General features: G+C 41.5%; 1 long non-coding RNA gene across 1 annotated transcript in view; it reads right to left on the reverse strand.

Annotated features, from left to right (window-relative positions):
* Positions 1–19,192, reverse strand: part of LOC309352216 — a 450,312-nt gene that overhangs the window by 65,177 nt on the left and 365,943 nt on the right. The window contains exon 7 of the long non-coding RNA XR_014161138.1: positions 712–910. This is a non-coding gene — a long non-coding RNA (uncharacterized lncRNA). The remainder of the gene's footprint in view (positions 1–711; positions 911–19,192) is intronic.

Genomic DNA, 19,192 nt, shown 5'->3' on the forward strand with positions numbered 1-19,192 from the left:
GTCCTACAGCTTCATTCCCCTCCTCTCTGCCTGCTCCCTGCTGTCAGCTGCCAAAAGATATCTGTTCTCACCCTTTGCTGAATGAAAAGGTGCTAATGCATGACTTCAGGATATGACAGAACATACAGTACTTACAAGTGTTTGGAGATGCAGCCAACCTGACCATGGGGAAAAGAAATAAGTAACTAAAGAGAGATTTTTCATGTGTGTGTGTGTGTGTGTGTGTGTGTGTGTATGTGTGTGTGTGTAAGAGAGAGAGAGAAAGGGGGGGAAATAGGCTTTATCTAGCTGTGCGTGGAAAAGGGAAACATTATCTTAGCAGTATTCCTTATTGAAAAGATCTATGTTAAAAAAATTACACTGGGTTTTGTTTTGTATATGCACGTACTTATATAATAAATATGAGTCTATTAAATATGATCCATAGGCAATTGTTATATGAGCAGCTGGATTGAAATCCAACATGCTTGCTTTTCTGCTTTAATGGCGGGTGGTGGGAGCAGAAGTTATATCAGCTCTGAACAAAGAAGCAGCTTTTGGTAACCAATCAAGCACGCTGCTGCTGCTATCTGTCCAAATGCACACATATACATGCACAAAATTGAATTTTCAGCTCTGTAATTTTAAAAATTGTTCTCACACGTGGGTCTCTTTTACAATCCAGACTTTGACCACAATCGCAGCTGGCCTACTTTGTAGCTACTGCAATACCTATCTTAAAGATAGAGAAACTGAGGTTGAAAGGAAGTGGCTTGCTCAAGCCCAACTGACTCCACAGCTAAGCTGCAGGTCTCCTGCAGGTCTCCACAGCTAAACATTGAGGTCCAGGCCTCTATGCGTTCTTTGCTGGTTTGTTTTCTCCTTTGCTTCTTTGAAGTTTTAAGAAAACACAGTCCAGGAATGAGATATCCTGTGGAGAAAAGAAGAAAATAAATTAAGGAAAAAATGAAAACAAAGGCATGGATGTAACAATGTTACATATATACCCCAAACTACCCTGTAAGTACTTCAAGATGCAAAATGAGTGGGAATTCTGTTGTTGAATTTGTTACTTAACGTAACTGTTGTATAACTCTAAAATCTCAATAAATTAATTTATTATTTACATTTTTTTTAAAAAAAATAGATTCATATACCGCTCTTCATCATAATATCTCAGGGCGGCTCACATAATTAAAAAAAGGATTAAATAAGTAAAACAAAACAGCAAAATAATAACCCCCCTTCCCACAGATACATTTAAAAGTCTGTAGAATATTAATCAGCCATATGTATATATTTGCCAAAAAAACCCAAACCCAAACCCAAATGCTCACAAATTTACAGTCTAATCCAAACCTGGGATCTGCCAGGATGAGCAAATTTTCAATAGGTTGGGCTGTCAGACAGAGTTCTGTCAGGATAACTCCCTCAACTCTGCTAAACCAGAGCTTACGCCACCTCAGCCAGGGTTCTGCCAGCAGAATTTAAGACAGCTGACCTTAAGCTGACAAAAGTCCCCCAAAAGGGGCATTCTGGGGATGTGGAAGACGCGTGGCACCTATTCCAAACCTCTTTCAGTCACATGACCTGGCAAGTCAGCAGAACTTACACTGGCATAAAAGGTGGTGTAAATCAAACTCTGTTTCAAAGGCTCATTTTCACTCACCTAGGCTTGGGCCAGCTCAGCTACTGGGAGGGGTAGCTAATGGTACAGAATACAGAATCAGGATTCATGGTGACCTTAACAGATTGGAGGACTAGACCCAAACTAACGAAATGAATTGGGGAAAATGTCTGGTTCTAAACTTAGGCAGGAAGAACCAGATGCACAAATATAAGATGAGGGCACCTAGTTTGCCCGTAGTTCATACATTGAAAAGGATCTATGTGTCTTAGGAGACCAAAAGCTTAACAAGAGTAAACAGTGTGATATAACAGCAAAAAACCAAACCAAAGCTAATGCTGTTCTAGGCTGCATCAAAAGAAGCATAGTGTTCTGAACAAGGGAAGTCATAGTTCCACACTATTCTACCTTGGTCAGACCACACCTGTGTCCTGTTCTGGGTGCCACAAATTTAAGAAGGATATTGACAAGCTGGCACATATGCAGAGGCGGGTGACCAAGAAGATCAAGGTCTAGGAGCCATGCTTTATGAGGACCAATTGAAAGAGCTGGGTATGTTCAACCTGGAAAAGAGGAAACTGAAGGGAGATATGATAACCATCTTCAAACATCGAAAGGGCTGTCACACAAAAGATAGAACAAGCTTGTTTCTTCCTGCTCTGGAAGATAAGACAGGAACCAATGGATTCAAGTTACATGAAAGGAAATTGTGACTAAACATCAGGAAGAAATTTATGGCAGTAAGAGCTGTTTGACAGTGGCGGTTGTGGACTCTCAGGAGGTTGTGGACTCTCCTTCCTTGGATGTTTTCAAGCAGAGGTCGGATGGCTATCTGTCATGGATGCTTTCGTTGAGAGTCCTGCATTGCAAGGGTTTGGACTAGATAACCCTTGGGGTCCCTTTCAACTCTAAGATTCTACGAACTGAGTTTGGATAATTGATGCCAGTGTTAATTCTGCCACATTTCTATATAATACATTCTATATTCTGGGTGGTGTTTGGTTAACCTGTCACACCAAAATAAGTGTTTTCGCTTGTGCAGCAGGACTCTCTCCCCAATTCCTCTCCCAGTTGTGCTATGTTTCCTTCCCAAATCTACTCCAGGGAGTTGGGGAGAACCCCTAGAACAGCACTGGGGGTGCAGAGAGGGAATGTTCTATTGCACAAGCAGAAATCCTTCCACTGATGGAATGTGCAGCAGAAGGAGGCTGCTGATCTTTCTTGTCGCTGTCAATGCAAGTGGAGAAGGGAGGTGATCAGGTAGGAAGAGGAGGAAGGAGGAAGAGGAGGAAGGCTAGCAGCTGTGGGGTCAGCAGTGAGCCTCCTGCTCAGATGCAGGCCTTTTTAGGTGCCAGGCAAGGCGGATTCCAGACAGTAACACTCCCCATGCGTGATCCTTCACATTGCTCACATAAATAAACATATCAGAATCCCTGGGAAGTTGCCTCAGAGCTCTTTATCCCACAGCCCATTAATGGATAAAGCGGAGCAGTTCCTTGGCAATAAGAGCGTCTAAAATAATTGCTCTATTTCCGAAATAATGTAGCAATCTATCTAGCTATCTAGCTATATCTATATATCTAAGGACCTTTTTTTATGAATGTAGCATGTAGGCAAAGGATTCATTGTTAAAATTTGGATGTATGCAGATAGAAAGGAAAAATAATCTTGGAAACCAGCTTTGATCTGAGACCACTGAATTTAATATTGTTGGTGGAAAGGTGTTGATGAAAGCAACAAAAATTTTTTTGGTGTGTGTGGAATACTTCAAATGCAGTGTTTCCTTCTAAAGGCATCCTCATATATATCTCCTTGAAAATTGACAGGACTCCTTGTGATAAGTAGTGAAGGTGTGTATATTTATGCATATATAAATGATTCATCATAAATAGAAAATCATAGTGTTATCTACACCTACATAGCAATTGAGTAATAATCACTAGCGCTATTTATTAGTATTCATTAAACTTAGAGAAATAAGAAACAGGAGTGGAGTTAGTTTAAATTCAGAAGCTGCAGGGAAAGATCTACTTTGATGAATCCATCTCTGTCTCATATTCCCTTTAGTCTATTTTCATGTAAATTTTCAGTTTGCATTTGGTTGAGGGCACAGTTCAGTATATATATTTTTTGTTTTTAATTATTATCACAGTTTGCAGAGGAAAGGGAAATTCCTCTGTCATTTAATGGCTTGCCTTCTCTCATCCTTTTACTGCTTCTGCCACTTCCAACAGCACTCCCCACAACTGAGGCGGCAGAATGAATACAAAGTGTAACAGACTGAGAAAAGCAGTTCTAATCACGGCTTATGTGGCTGAAGTGGAAACTGGCCAGGGTGACTTCAACTTCATTTCCTTTTTAGAATATATCATCTAATTCATCTGTTTCTCAAAAGTCGGGATTGGCAGCTCCTTGGGTGGAAACGGAGGGATCCTGCGGAGAAGCATGTCTAAATGTGCTGCTGCCATCACAGTTGGGTCAGAGGAACTTGGATTCTCTCCCACCCTACCCGCTATCCTCTGCTTGACTTGGGGCTATGAAGTTATGTAATTGACATCTTATTTTGTTAAAGATGGGAGGTTGGGAGGGGGGAGAGGAAGGAAGCTAAGCTCTTCACAGATGATTCAGGAAGACAGATCTTCCTCCTGAAGGATAAATCTTAATTTTAGCCTTGATGTCATGAATGAAAGCAAAAGGGGGGGGGGAATGCACAGATATTAATCACAAATACAAATGGTAGAGAGGCAAGAGGAATAAGGAAGAGATAAATGGTGGCACAGGACGGGCTTTAGCTCAGTAGTAGAGCACCTTCTATGCATGCAGAAGGTCTCTGGTTCAATCCTTAAACATCTGCCCCATATGAAATCCTGGAGGGTCACTGCCAATCAGTGTGGATGATGCTGAGCTAGGTGTACCAAGATTCCGACTCAGTGTAAGGTAGCCTCCTACTTCCCTATTAAAGTTAATGGAGGAATAGGAAGGACATAGACAGCTGCCTTACACTAAGTGAGACCTACTGGTCCCCATAGCTCACAGACAGGCCCACCCCTCTGGACTGGTCTTCCAAAGCAACTACTCTATTCCAAACTTAAAAATGGAAAGCGTAATGCTGGTGGTCAACGAAAGAGGTTTAAAGACTCTCTCAAGGCAAATCAGTGGTAGATCAGGTTAAGTACTTAATTTGTTCTGGAGGTCCGTTCTTAACCTGAAACTGTTCTTAACCTGAGATACCACTTTAGCTAATGGGGCTTCCCGCTGCTGCCGCACCGCCAGAGCATGATTTCTGTTCTCATCCTGAAGCAAAGTTCTTAACCTGAGGTACTATTTCTGGGTTAGTGGAGTCTCTAACCTGAAGTGTCTGTAACCTGAAGCGTCTGTAACCAGAGGTACCACTGTATAAACAACGACAACTGGGAAACACTGGCCTGCGAACGCTCCAATTGGAGAACAGCCTTTACCAAAGGAGTCATGGACTCCGAAGACGCTCAAACTCAGGACAATAGGGAGAAACACATTAAGAGGAAGGCACGTTCGGCAAACTGGAAACCTATGTCCCCACTGTGGAAGGACGTGTGGATCCAGAATTGGCCTCCACGGGCACCGACGGGCTCACTGTTAAAACCATGTTTATGGAAGACAATCTTACTCGGCTATGAGTGATTGCCAAAGAAGAAGAAGAAGAAATAAGAGGGCAGGTGGTCTTGGGGGAATCAAGACTGAGGTTGGGAGGGGCATATTGCAGTTATTTATATTGCACAGCGGGAAGCATAAAAACTGACTTATTTTGGGATAAAAATTGTCTAGGCTCATTTGTTTGATTAAAAACTTTTTTTGCAGAACCTATATCACTTGTGGTACACCTTGTGGCTTGAGTACACAATGCAAGATTTCTATAATATCCTAACTAGGAGGATAACATGTAAGATATGCTGGCATCTAATGCTGGAGCTAGTACCGCCCCCCTCCCCGATGCTGTCTTGTCATTAGTTGTCTCTAATGCTGTAGTTGCTGCCCTCAGCCCCAGTGCCTGATGGTAGTTGGCTACAGAGACTTGTTTTGGACCCACAGGGGTGGTAGAAATTGTCACAAGTCTGTGAAAGCCAAAAGTAATTGTAAGAGGACAGTTTCTGAGGCAGTGGACTAAATCAGATAGTTCTGCCACTGTTTTCAGTGTGGTTGTTTAATGTCTCTCTGATGGATGCCCATCAAATAGATTCTGGGTTTTATTTCAATTATGTTTATAAAATGATTTGCACTCATAATATGTGGAATTGTGGCTCTCAAACTGCTTCATTCAAACAGCAATCGAGGGAAGAAAAAGGAGATGCCATGGATCTATAAGTGAATGAAGAAATGCTGACTTAGAAAGCTCAGGATCTGCAGCCTACCCAGGTATACTAGTGAGTCAAAATACTATATTTAGAGATGAAATACAATGATTCATAACTGGAGAAAAGACACACCATATCATCTTCCATGTACCTGTTCATCTAGTAATTTGTTGGTTGACATTTATTTGCCAGTATGGGGTAGAAGCATTTATTTGACAAGGGATGCTTCATTTCCCAAATTTTCTTTCTGGCCTGACACGACATAGGGAAGAGAGAGAGAGAGAGAGAGAGAGAGAAGAAGAAGAAGAAGAAGAAGAAGAGGAGGAGGAGGAGGAGGAGGAGGAGGAGGAGGAGCAGCTCGAGGGGTTTGGGATAAAATCAGGTTATCTGGGAAAATATATAAAGTATGGTTTCTCTGACGTCCTTGTCACACACACACAGAAATGCTATCCATTTGCAAATTGGATTATTTGGATCCCATCTTTTATCTTGGGTTTACTATTGGGGTGTCATCCCCATTGCCACCAGACCCATTACAAATGATGCAATTTATAGGATTCTGAAGTAAGTCTCTGCATTTGGGGGCAGATAAAGTGCTACGCAGAATCTACGTCTACAAAAGAGCATTAAATATAAATAGAACACCACGTCTTCATGCAGGTCACAGCTTCTCAAAGTTACTTCTAGGATTAGATTATTCTCAGTTACATTACTAATATGATTCACTTACAGCAGCCAGCCTCATGTTTGGGAAAATATATAAAATGTGGTCCCAAGTAAACAGATTAACATAATAAGTGGCTTTTTATGGAAACACAATATGCTGCGCCATGTGAGGTGATTTAAAAACATTTGCAAAATTGAAGGGTAAAGGGTCACAAAAAGCAGAGCCAAGATTCCAGGGCTTTACAGTGGAGGAACGACATGGATCTAATTTGACTACAGCTAAAATTTCTTTTCATCTCAATCAAGCCCCTAAATCCAGGCTCAAAAGAACAGGAACATGGAGGGTTAAACAATTTGACTACTAAGCCAGGCCCAGGTTATACAAAAGCCTAACTACAAGCTCTCACTTTTAAGTACATGAGAAGTGGGAGACGTAGAGGAAGTATTTGGCGTTCAGCCACCATAATCTCCATTTATTAGTTTGCTTTTATGTGCTTTTGTGATTCCTAATGCCTTACTAGTTTCTTCCTGGCAAGCTGCTTCCTTTAAATTATTAGGTGTTCATATAGTGCAGATCTAATATTTTGCCTTTAAATGTGCTACAAAGCACAATAATTGAAATGACTACTTACTTCTGAAATATATTCAGAGATCTGTTGGCAAGTATAATTAGGTAAGCTGGATCAAGAAATACACCTTTTATATGCCCAAGCCTCTTTCCATATAGTTAGCAACTTTCACTAAAGGAGCAAGCAGACAACTGTTATTTTAGTAGACGCTATTGTCCCTTTGTGGGAGACTTGGGCTTTTGCCAAGTTTCTGTGTTGGCTTAGGGTTTCTGTTTTAACCCAGAGGATCTCCAGGTTAAAATTCCCATTCAACAATGAAGCTCACTAGGGGACCTTGAGCCAGTCACCGCCTCTCATCACAACCTGCCTCACAAGGTTGTTGTGAGGATCAGATGGGAGGGAAGGCCCACCCCGAGCAACAGGGATATGTACATGTAATGAATAAATTGTGGAACTGCAAAAAAAGGGTAGGGTTGTTTCAGAATTGCTGAAAATATTAACTGTGCTATATTTGCAGTCAAAAACATAGGGGAAACCCTGCCAGATGAGGCCAAAGACCCCTCTGTTCCAGAATCCTGTTCTTACAAAGGCCAACCCATTTGTGATTCCCTACAGCTGGTATACTGGCCTCCAACAGTAGATGTAGAATATAGTCATCATGGCTACTCCCTTCAAGTGTCCTGAAAAAACTGGGACATCCCATTTTGTTTTGCGAGGAAATGATGACCATTTTGGTTGCCTTGATCATGTGTGATTTCCTGGCGCAATTCCTCCCCCAAGTACTTTTCTCGGGGCCATAATATTGTGTGGCACCCCAAAGTGCTCATTTTTGGTCACCATGCCTGAAATAGCACTTTTTGGGCTGGGGGACCTGAGCACGAAATCGTGCAAGATCATGACAACCAAAATGGCTACCGTGCTCTTGTGATAAAAAAGGGAAAATGGCATCTAGGAAGATGGTGCCCCAGATTTTGCCTTCAAAGTGTTGGAGGATGTGGTAGCAGTTCTTAATATTCTTAATGTTATAGTTGGACATTACATCATAACAAACAGGATGTTATGCACCATGTACTCAGGAAGGTATAATATATAAATATTACATAAACTGTATCATCATTCTGTATATTTTCCAGGATCAAACTTAGGTACTGGGTTATGATGGCTATTTAGCCAAAATGAGCCTACTGAGAAACAAGTGAGAGATCTCGGCATGCTCATGTAACCCCCAAAGTTCACAGAATGAAAAAATACTTTGCCGGGGGGCAAAGGGGGATTAAAATGATGGGGACTGAGTATTCTCAGCGGTCATGGACTGCTGACTAACTTCAGGGCAGAGGAGGGAGAATGGGACAAAAGCCAAGTTGCGTAGGGAATGGAATGGAATCTCCCATGAGAGAGCATGGCCAGCTGGCTGGCTGGTTGGTTTTTTGTAGGAACATTCTACGTTACACCATTTCTCTGAAGGTCCTGTGTCTGATATATAGAAAGTAATATCAGGGAATAATTAAAAGAGGGGAAGGATGGGAAAGAAGGTTGTACAAAACAAAAAAAGGAAAGAAAAAGGGAAGGGGAGGGGAGGGATAAAGTGTTTCTTATCAATGCTTTTTTTAAAAAGGAAAGAGGGGGATTATTAAAGAGGAAGAAGTGGGGCTCTAACTCCCAACTTCTGTTATTATGAACTGGATGGGGAATAGGTGAGACAGAGACCCCAAAGAAATGTTTCCACAGCAGTGCTTCAAAAGAGGATAATACATTTTGTTTAGTAGCATACTTATATCAGCTGGAAATATGCATTTACAGTGTGCGCTTGTGTAATTATCAGACAATAAAAACAGAGAAAAATTTAATTGCTAGAAACTTGGTTAGTTAAGTGAGAAGTTAAGTCAGTTAAGAGAAGGGAAATGTAAACAACCCTAAAGTAAGGAAATAAAAAATGGAGACACTGAAATGCAGAACTGGGAAATTCCAGCCCACAGTTGCCAGCTTGGGATCTGTAACCCGGTATTGCAATATGAGGTCGTAAAAGGAATACATCTACAAGGGCGGGAAAGCTTCTCTTACCATGGGAAATAATGTACATGTGAAAATATGGTTGTGTATAATAAACTCAGATACATGTCATGCAATTAATATTTTGCTGGGTGGTAGAGAGAATACTTGCTCACTTTATTCATTGTGAACTCTAATTGTGGGGTTCACATAATGGTTTTTAGAAGCTCGACTATCAGGGACAGGGCCGTTAGACTCTGGCCAAGAAATTCTCAGGAGTCCACCATTCCAGACCAAAGCCGGCTGCACCACCCCCTATCCCCTGTCCTCCTGCTGGACTGGACTTTGGGGCATAGAAAGGCACGCAATGCGGGCTCCCTAGAATGGAATCGATTCCTATTGCATTTCCAGCATCTGCTCAGTGTAACATTGCTCAACATGCATTCTATGTGGGGTAAACTTATTCCAGGCAGCTGCTGTGCATGCGAGCTGAATCGCCCCCATTCTGGAGAGCCTACACGATACACCTTCCTGCCAAACAGGGTGTTGCACAGGAAGCCAATCCTGGCTGAAAACCCCCAGAACAGGGAGAAGGTAGTGAGGGTGGAATCACTTTAAGTGGGGGCAAGTGGAGAAGCCAAAACAAAATGGAGAATCAGGCAGGTACTCTGTGTGTGTGTGTGTGTGTGTGTGTGTGTGTGTGTGTGAGAGAGAGAGAGAGAGAGAGAGAGAGAGAGAGAGAGAACAGAAGCTTAAAAGTTGCTTTTGTGCATATCAGCGAAGAGACCAGTGAGGGGACGTTACCACTGCTTTATGTGAGGAATGGTTTTATATTCTTTACAACAGGGGAAATTCCACCAGCTGTGATTCCCTTAGTAAGAGCAAGAAAAAAATGTCATAGAAGAAACAATTAAAATCACAATAGTATAAGCATTATTTGGCTTTTTGGTCCTTAGTACTGTTCTATTTTCCTGCCAGTCTTGGAGCAGAATCCTTTCCCTGACTTAAAGTGTATGTGGGGGGAGGTGAGCAGAGATGAATGATGCTCAGTGCGCATAGGATGTGGTGTGAAACTAAGTGCCCTTTGCCAAAGCTTGGCAGGGAAATGACTTAATGAATGCCATTCCCTATTAACCTAACAGTTAAATCTGGACAAAATATACATAAAAATGAAATAAAACAATTAGATATCACTTAACATGGTTCATTATTATTAATTCATTTAGTATTCATTGTAACTATGCTGGTCATAATGAATTCATTTGATATTAATGTAGATGTGCTGCAGCAATTTCAGCATAATGCAGTTTTAATTCATGTTTCATTAACATAAAGCAGTACGAAACTGTATATTCATTATTCTGAGTAAATAATAACTAATTCCCAAATCACTGCATTACTTCCATGTTTTGCCATATATTTCAGTTATAAGTTGATAGATATATAGAAAGATCTGCATGCGTGCGTGTACACACACACACACACACACACACAATTATGGGTTTCCCACATTTCAAGAGGTATTTTCATAGCTTTTGACCTGTCATAATCTGCATTTTTCTACTTTGTCTATAGCCATAGTGCATACAGGTAAATGTTGAAAGGGATCATTTCTGCTAACAAACATGTCACCAAGCAGCAGCTACATGACCCTTTGCCTACAAGCATGGAAACAATGACTGCATTCACATGTCACAATAAACCATAGTTACTGGTTAATACTTAATGGTTTACTGTGTGAGCATACAAATATCTCCTCCTGATTTGCTCCCCCTCCCCTTGCATGACTGGGTATGTAATGAAGCACTTCTGACCCTGCTGTGTTTTCTTCCAGTTAGACCAGTTTTATAACTGGTCTAACTGGAAGAAAACACGGCAGGGCCAGAAGAAGTGCTGCATTGCACGATGTGACAGAGGCAGAGTCATGCGCCAGCTACCGCCTCCTCCTTACAACCACTTTGAATTCCTTGTAGGAAAGATCAGATACAAAAGTAAAAATAAAATAAATCAGAAATAGCTCACCAGTGGAGTGACACCACAACAATAACCCCCTGGCAGTGTTGATGCTGACATTTCCTGGGCAGTGGCAAGCTCAGGTCTGTGCAGGCCCACTGGTGGGAGCATCAGATTGGCTCTGCCAATGTTTTTGCACTCCGACTTGGCTTTCCTTTCCCCTCTCCCTGTAACCTGCAGCAAATCTGTTGCCATGAGGCCGGCTGGACAAGCCACACCTGAAATCAATGAATGAAAGCTCTCAGACCTCAAGTGTTGTGACATTCATCTTAGAAATGTCCCCTGCATCAACATTCCCATATAGGGGGCAGGGGTGAGCTCCCGTTGTTCGGTCCCAGCTCCTGCCAACCTAGCAGTTTGAAAGCACGTCAAAGTGCAAGTAGATAAATTGGTACCACTCTGGCGGGAAGGTGAACGGCGTTTCCGTGTGCTGCTCTGATTTCGCCAGAAGTGGCTTAGTCATGCTGGCCACATGACCCGGAAAAACTGCGGACAAACGTCGGCTCCCTTGGCCAGTAAAGCGAGATGAGCGCTGCAACCCCAGAGTTGTCCGCGACTGGACTTAACTGTCAGGGGTCCTTTACCTTTACCTTTAGCCAATGCTACTCCGACTTAGAGTAGAGCGATTGAAGTTAATGGACGTGACAAACTTAGGTTTATTTATTCCCTTTCCAAATGATACACCATAGTTCTATACTGGCCTGCCGCTCATGGGTAAAGGGTATACATGAGTAGAGTATGAAGGGTTCAGTGCCTTAATGATGGGATGCCTATGGAAATCCCACTAACAGCAAGACTGCACAATAGCCCTCTGCCATTGTTTCATACTACTTCTGAACCTGGAGGTGGCAATAGTAGCCCTCAATAGCCTTTTCCTCCAAGGGTATTTTCACCCTTCAAAAGAGGAAATTACTTTTTATCATATGCATTTCTTATCAACAACTATTCAGGCTGTGACTGCAATAGCTTTTATGAACATTTCGACACCACACTCAGGGCCCACTTGCCTGGCATATTGAGCAATTTTGTCCATTAATTTTGGGGTCTGTATAGAAGTCAAATTATGGTAATGTTTCTGAATGTAATAATGGCTTCTACCTGCTGCCTAGAGGAGCACTACCAGGCATTATAGAATACTTGTATTTCTGTAAAGTACCTTTGAAGTGGAAACATTTACTGCACAGAACATTTTGGTAAGAACAGGTGGTACATGAGGTATGAAAGTGAAACGCCATTTTCAAAAGCAAAAAATAACAATATATATATATATATATATATGCTTTCGTAGATTTTCACGGGTACAGGAATGCAGGTTTTGGTGTCCTCGGGTGTCTTCCCGTGTAAAAGTTGGGGTGTCTAGGCGACGTTTCGACGTATATTTAAGGGTCAGGGTGACTGTATTCTCCCCATCCCTCTAAAACCAGCACATAGGTTGCCTTGTCTTCAATGGGAAAAGGGGGAAACTTGCCTCTCCCACTGTCAAAGCTTCACAAAGCTCAACATGCTACAAAACACTGGTCATAGTGGACCAGGAAAGGAATAAATCTGTTCTTAAATGGTTGCATCGGAGGAAACACTTCAAGGAATACTCAGCAATAAAAAAGAAATCAGAATGGCCACATTTTCTTACATGAGACTTTCTGCAGTCATGGTTGGCTCACCCACCTCTTTCATAGATAAGAGCAAAGCAGTTGTAATGGCAGCTATCATTGTAATGGCAGAAGATAAGTAACAGGCCCAGATCCTTTGCTGGCTTAAGGGTGCACCTAGACATGATGTGAGGGATCTACTATTATGGATCTCCTGTTGTTCAAACATCAACATCCACAAAGAGAAGGAGCTCTATGAAGGGGTTTGTGATTGGCTGTATCTGTGGGTCCCACCATCTGCTACTGCATTGAGAGCCTAGGGCAACAACACAAGTGTGCATATTCTAATTCATAGGTGTCTCTGGGACATTAAGATGGTGAGTAGGTGGCATTTCACCAGCATTCTGCTTTGCAGTGTGTCCAGCTTCCCTATAAGAAAAGGAAAATAAAAGTTTACTAAAAGAAGAAGAAAAAGTAGTGGGGAATATCTGGGGTCCACCACAGATGACCTGGGGATCAGACCCAACTGGCCTTCCCCAAACAATGCATCTACTGCCAATTGTTCAAAAGTAAACATCACCAGATTCCATGTATGATATGGTGAGCAATGCTCTACATCAGGAATAGTGAACTTGTGGCCCTCCTAATATTGGACTTCAACTCCCAGCAGCCCCAGCCAGCATGGGCAACAGTCAGGGAATGAGCGGAGATGGAGTCCAATAGAATCGGGGAGGCTCCCCATCCCTTCTCTATTTGGTGCCTTTATGTTCATGTATATACAAATAGTTTCCTGCTTCTCAGATTTAATATCCAGAGACCTTGGAGAGAGTTGACACCGGGTAGATCAACATTTTAATACAACATTCCTAAAAGACCAAATGGGAACAGTGATTCGGGTACACATTAACTGTGCTTGAGAAAAATAGGGGTCATTCTAGCAGCTGAAATACATTTTATAATTTTATAGAAAAATAAGATTTGAACATTTTCACCATGATCTTAATTAGAAGATCCTTATATACTCCGAAAGACTCAAAGAAAAAGGCATTCTTGAACTCACTACGGATTCTGCTCCTGAACTCTCTTCATCAAGGATCACAAATAAAAACACTAAATCTTATCTCTCAAAGGAAGAAAGGTAACATCAATGGCACACAGACTTATTTGCAGCCAATCTGATCCACAAGGAACAGTAGGGAAGATCAATAAAGTGAACCCTGAAGATGCAACCTTTCAGGTCTCAAAGTCTGGCAGCTCTTTGTTGGTCCAATAAAAGGTATTGCTTTAATCTCCTGTACTTTGTCCACTAAGGAAAAATTAAAAGTTCAAGGCTCAAGTCCAAGCTACGAGCACCACGTTTCTCATATATTTTGTTCGAGCCCCAATAAAGTCATCCTCTTCTTTCTCTCCTTCACAGAGCATAATTTTGTAAAGGACTTTTCAGTGTTAACCATTTCATCTCACTTCCAAAGCCAAACAGTGTGTGTCAGTGCACTCACATTTTATAACAAACAGCCCATTCTGCTTCTAGTGCTATATCATGACAGCAAGTAGCTCTGGAAGGGAACAAAAGTGGGAGCAAAAGATGCATTTGGATAGATCAATAGGATTGCATAAGTACAGGAAGACAGTTACTTGTGAACTTGGAGAGGGGAGGGGTTAACTTTTTATGTTTCATACTTAATTTTTGACCCTGCTTTTTTATTTTATTGTGTCATATTTTTTTTGGTCATAATGAATCTGACTTGCAATTTTAGCTGGTGTGGACCTAACTTTCATATGTAGAGCTGAACCAGGAGAACCCCCTCCACCATTCGCTAGAAAGGTTTGTGGTGTGCCATGCAAGGGGTTTGTGCCATGCCTGAAGACCTGCGTTGTTACCATAGCAAAGGAAGTGAAAACACATAGATGCTGGTGAAGATGAATGAAAGATGAGTGAAACTCAAGGAATTTCACGGATAAAGAAGAAAATAGAATTATTTATTTAGTCAAAGACCCCAGGTCACTATGGTATACACACACATACACATACACACCGTGCTTTTTTTCTTTAAAAATTGTTTAGGGGTACTCTCATTTTGATTCAAGAAAATCACAATTTTATTGTTCAAATCTGGAAAAATAAATACAGTAAATGGACAGAAGTACAAAGATTCACAAAATGTTTGGGGGAAGGAACACCCCTGTGTCCCCCCAGAAAAAAACCAGTGTGTGTGTGTGTGTGTGTGTGTGTGTGTGTGTGTCACACACACAACAACAACAACAACAATATATCTAATTTTAACAGCTTTGGAGAACAGAAAGCCTGCAATACTATTCCGCTATGATAGGCTGACCTGCACACTTCTATATAAAATTTGTGCTAGTGCTGGTAGGGGTTGCAAGAGGCACGCAAATTGAGACAAGTCTTGGAAGCTGGCCTTGCAGAGTCACCTCAGGAGAAAGAGAATGGGAGGGGGAGGTACCTTCATGATCTGCCAGAGGGGCTCTCCTCCCCAAGGGCAGATCTACTATGAAACCAATGAAGCTTAAGCTTCAGGGCCCCCAATCCTGGAGGGGCCCCAGAAGCAACTTTAGTTCACATTGCTTTAAAAAATTGGGTCTGGTAGACCCAATTGGAGTTGCACAACTCAAAATGATAATTTTGTTATTGTTATATATACTTCAACAATCCCTAAGTTTGAGAGTCAATAACACAGACGTTGTAAAGGTTGTTATAAACAACCCAATTGAAGAAGATAACAGTGGTTGCCCAGACCTCGTTGCAAAGGGGCCCCCATAACAGTTTGAGCTTCAGGGCCCCCAAAATGTAGGTCTGCCACTGCTACTCCCTCTCTTTCTCCCTTGCAAAAGAGCAAGGAGGAGATACATAGTTGTCATTTGGGTGAGAAGCTGTACATTGGATAGAAGGTGGTTTCCAGGGGCGAGGGAAATATTGTGGACCATTTTGTGGACTGGGAAGCTGAGGAAGAAGGAGCACATTGTGGTCAACTGAGACGTGTGAGTGAGGAGACTTGGTCATGGAGAGAGATATTGGGGCAGGGAAACTGAGATGGGGAGCAGGGATTGGCAAACAGAGAGAGCTGAGAGGCAGCCCCCAGCATACATGTACCGTATTTTTCGCTCTATAAGACACACCAGACCATAAGACACACCTAGTTTTTGGAGGAGGAAAACAAGAAAAAAAAAATCTGAATCTCAGAAGCCAGAACAACAAGAGGGATCGCTGCACAGTGATCCCTCTCGCTGTTCTGGCTTCTGGGGTAGCTGCGCAGCCTGCATTCACTCCATAAGACTCACACACATTTCCCCTTCCTTTTTAGGAGGGAAAAGGTGAGTCTTATAGAGCAAAAAATATGGTATATACCGAAGCACTGGAATGCTAATAGTTGCTTCTTCACTGAAGGTGAGTGTAGGGTTGTCCCCTGGCTTTGTCATGATGGCTTCAATCGAGCAGTGCACAGACCATTGTGCTAAATCTGGAAGCATGCTACAATCTTTTTGTTTGTAAGAGTATATTGGTTTCCCGCTGCCTGCTTACTTTCAATTATTACCATGTATGCGTATTTCTGAACTTGAATCTAGCCCTGTTGTTTATTCCACTCTGAATCATGATGTTTTGCCCCTAATCTAAGTGTCACTTTGTAGAACATTTGCTCGTCATTGTGCTGACCACTTCTGTCAGTCTGCATTTTCCAGTAATTAGTGCACTTCTGCTTCTGAAGATAGAGATGAAGTGTGAAATCAATTTAGATGGCCTTGGACGTGTTGTTGATGGGCATTTATTCATAAACAGGTAAGATATTCAACATGATTAACAGGGGTTGCTGAAGGGAGATTTGCAGTGAAGGTTTCTCAAAGGAGACGTGCTAGAGCTTAAGTCTAGGAGTCCCAAAAGTAACCCGTTCCGGTACTTCTGGGTTTGGTGAGGTCTATAACCTGAAAACGATCAACCTGCAGTGTTCGCAACCCGAGGTATGACTGTAAAAGGAACGTCATTACATTTGCCCAATGACTTAGCTATATACAGCCTATTAATTTTCACCCGCTTTTGTACTGTTGCCTTTCCCACTGCCACTGTTTTCTGGGGTTCTTTTTGTTCTAAAGGTTTCACCACTTTGCTACTTCTAACTGTGCTTAAGTTGTTCCTTTTCAGCTGCTTCGGTTTGCTGGCAAGAAAAGTGAGGTACAAATTCTACAAATAAATCAAGGTAAGGAAAGAGAAAGAAGGAAATCCAGTGAACTGCTGGGTTTAGTTCTAGAAGCATGGCATACAATAAATAGATTCAGAACTAGAAATAACTAGGAAAACATATTGGTTTCCTTATGTTGCTGTTTAACAGTGAGAGCTGTCCCTAAACATCCCATCCCTTCCCTCATAACACATTCACACTCTTTTTCCGTAGTAGTCAATACCGTTTGCTTTAAGCCACCTGTTCCCAAGGTACAAAATACTGGATCATTGGTTTAAAGAATAACACGCTCAGGAAAATATATCTTCAGGTACTGGATAGGCTAATGCTGGGAAAATACGAGGCAGTGCCTTTGCTTCATTTTTATCTGCAGAGCACACATTATAAGTTTGTCAACTGATTTCTGATGGATATCCTACTATAAATGCTTTGCGGCAGGAGTTATTGTTTGGGTTTCTTTGAAGAAACTTACACTCTAAAGGAGTGATATTGTAAGTAAATGTTGGTGTCAAAAATTACAAAACATGAAATTTCTGAAGACTGGATTGTTTCATTGAGGACTTTCAACTGATACCATATCACCAAGTAGGTAGGTGTGTGTGTGTGTGTGTGTGTGTGTGTGTGTGTGTGCGCTGCTAGAACAATGCTGCAAACAATATAATCCCTCTCTGGCAACATGCCATAAATAGCCTACAGCCAGTTGAGAATAGAGATGCTTGAGGAATTAGTTCTTTCTCAATTCTGATACACACTGCCCACATAAGCATGCACTGAAGAAATATGTAGTCATCTGTATTGTAATTCACATTTTTTTCTGAATGTTTCAATGTAAAAAACCCCCCAAATTTCCACAATAGATATAAACACACATGTTTTAGAATAAGTTTAGAAATTCATTCTTTTAAGATAAATAATGCTTAGAAATGTGTATTTTATGAGAAAATAGTACCGTTTAAATATGAATTTTCGTTCAGTTTTTTTTTTCTCAAAAAAAAGAAATTGCAGATTAATATGAGTGAATGTATGAACACATGCCAAACTGATGCAGACTGGAAACAGGCTGATCTGTCCATTCCTAATTCTGGATAAATGATTATTTTGATGCTAGTTTTGGCATTGTATGTAAAAATGGACTTAAAGGGATCAAAGGTTGATTTGTCCCTCTTTCAACCTCAAGAACGCAGGAAATTGTTTTATACCAGGCCAGACTATTGGTCCATTAATAATAACAACAGATGGATTATTGGTCTGACCTGGTATAAGACAGTTTCCAATATTCTTTGAAAGACAACACAACACAACACAACTATGTTGTTGTTGTTGTTGTTGTTGTTGTTGTTGTTGTTGTTGTTGTTGTTGTTGCCCTTCTTCTTCTTCTTCTTCTTCTTCTTCTTCTTCTTCTTCTTCTTCTTCTTCTTCTTCTTCTCTAGCCCATTATTGTCTAGCCTAACTAGTTGTAACCTTTCATGCTCTCATGCAGAGGTTTTCACCATAGTTTGCTATCTGATCTTTTGCAACTGGATCTTTTGAACCTTCTACTTCCTGCATGGAAGCCATATATCACATTCCCTCCCATACCAGCTTCCACCTCTGTCTATCTCATTTTCTGCCATGATTGGGAGGAAGAGTTCAAGAGTTCAACCCTTCCCTGATACTATGATCCTAATGAAGCTATTTCCATTAGGGTGGCCTGTATGGTCTCCATTCTCACAAGAACCTTTGAGGTATGCTGGCTGAGAGAAGATTTTGTAGCCCAAAAAGAACTGAAACCCAGTTATTCCCATGCTAACTCCAACTCTCTAACCAGTACACTGGCTAGTTAATTACTGGTGGCTGATTTAGAGTTGATTGATTCCGTGGCATCTCTTTTATAAAGGGGGGGGGGTATTTATATGCTGCTTCTAACTGTACTTAAAGAAATGCCATGGTGCACCTTTAGCAGCAAAACCAGATGCCTTCACCTCCCCTACCTGCAATAAAACATGTCTCTCCTGTATTGGTCTCTACAGCAGGCACTGTAATTCTCCAATAGTTTGACTTTATCCCTGATGGCACACACTTACATTGCCTCCCAAGAGAGAAGGATGCCAACAAACTGGAACCTGGGGCCAGCTCATTAACCTGAATAATAGAATATTCAGGCCAGAGAAGGAACCTCTTCACACAGATGCACAAACTATAGATGCTCTTCCAACTCTATGGGCAAAAAAAATGAGAGGCACAAATACAAGATGGG

Source organism: Podarcis erhardii (genome assembly GCF_964252035.2).
Source record: "Podarcis erhardii genome assembly, chromosome: 11".
NCBI classification, from domain to species: Eukaryota; Metazoa; Chordata; class Lepidosauria; order Squamata; family Lacertidae; genus Podarcis; species Podarcis erhardii.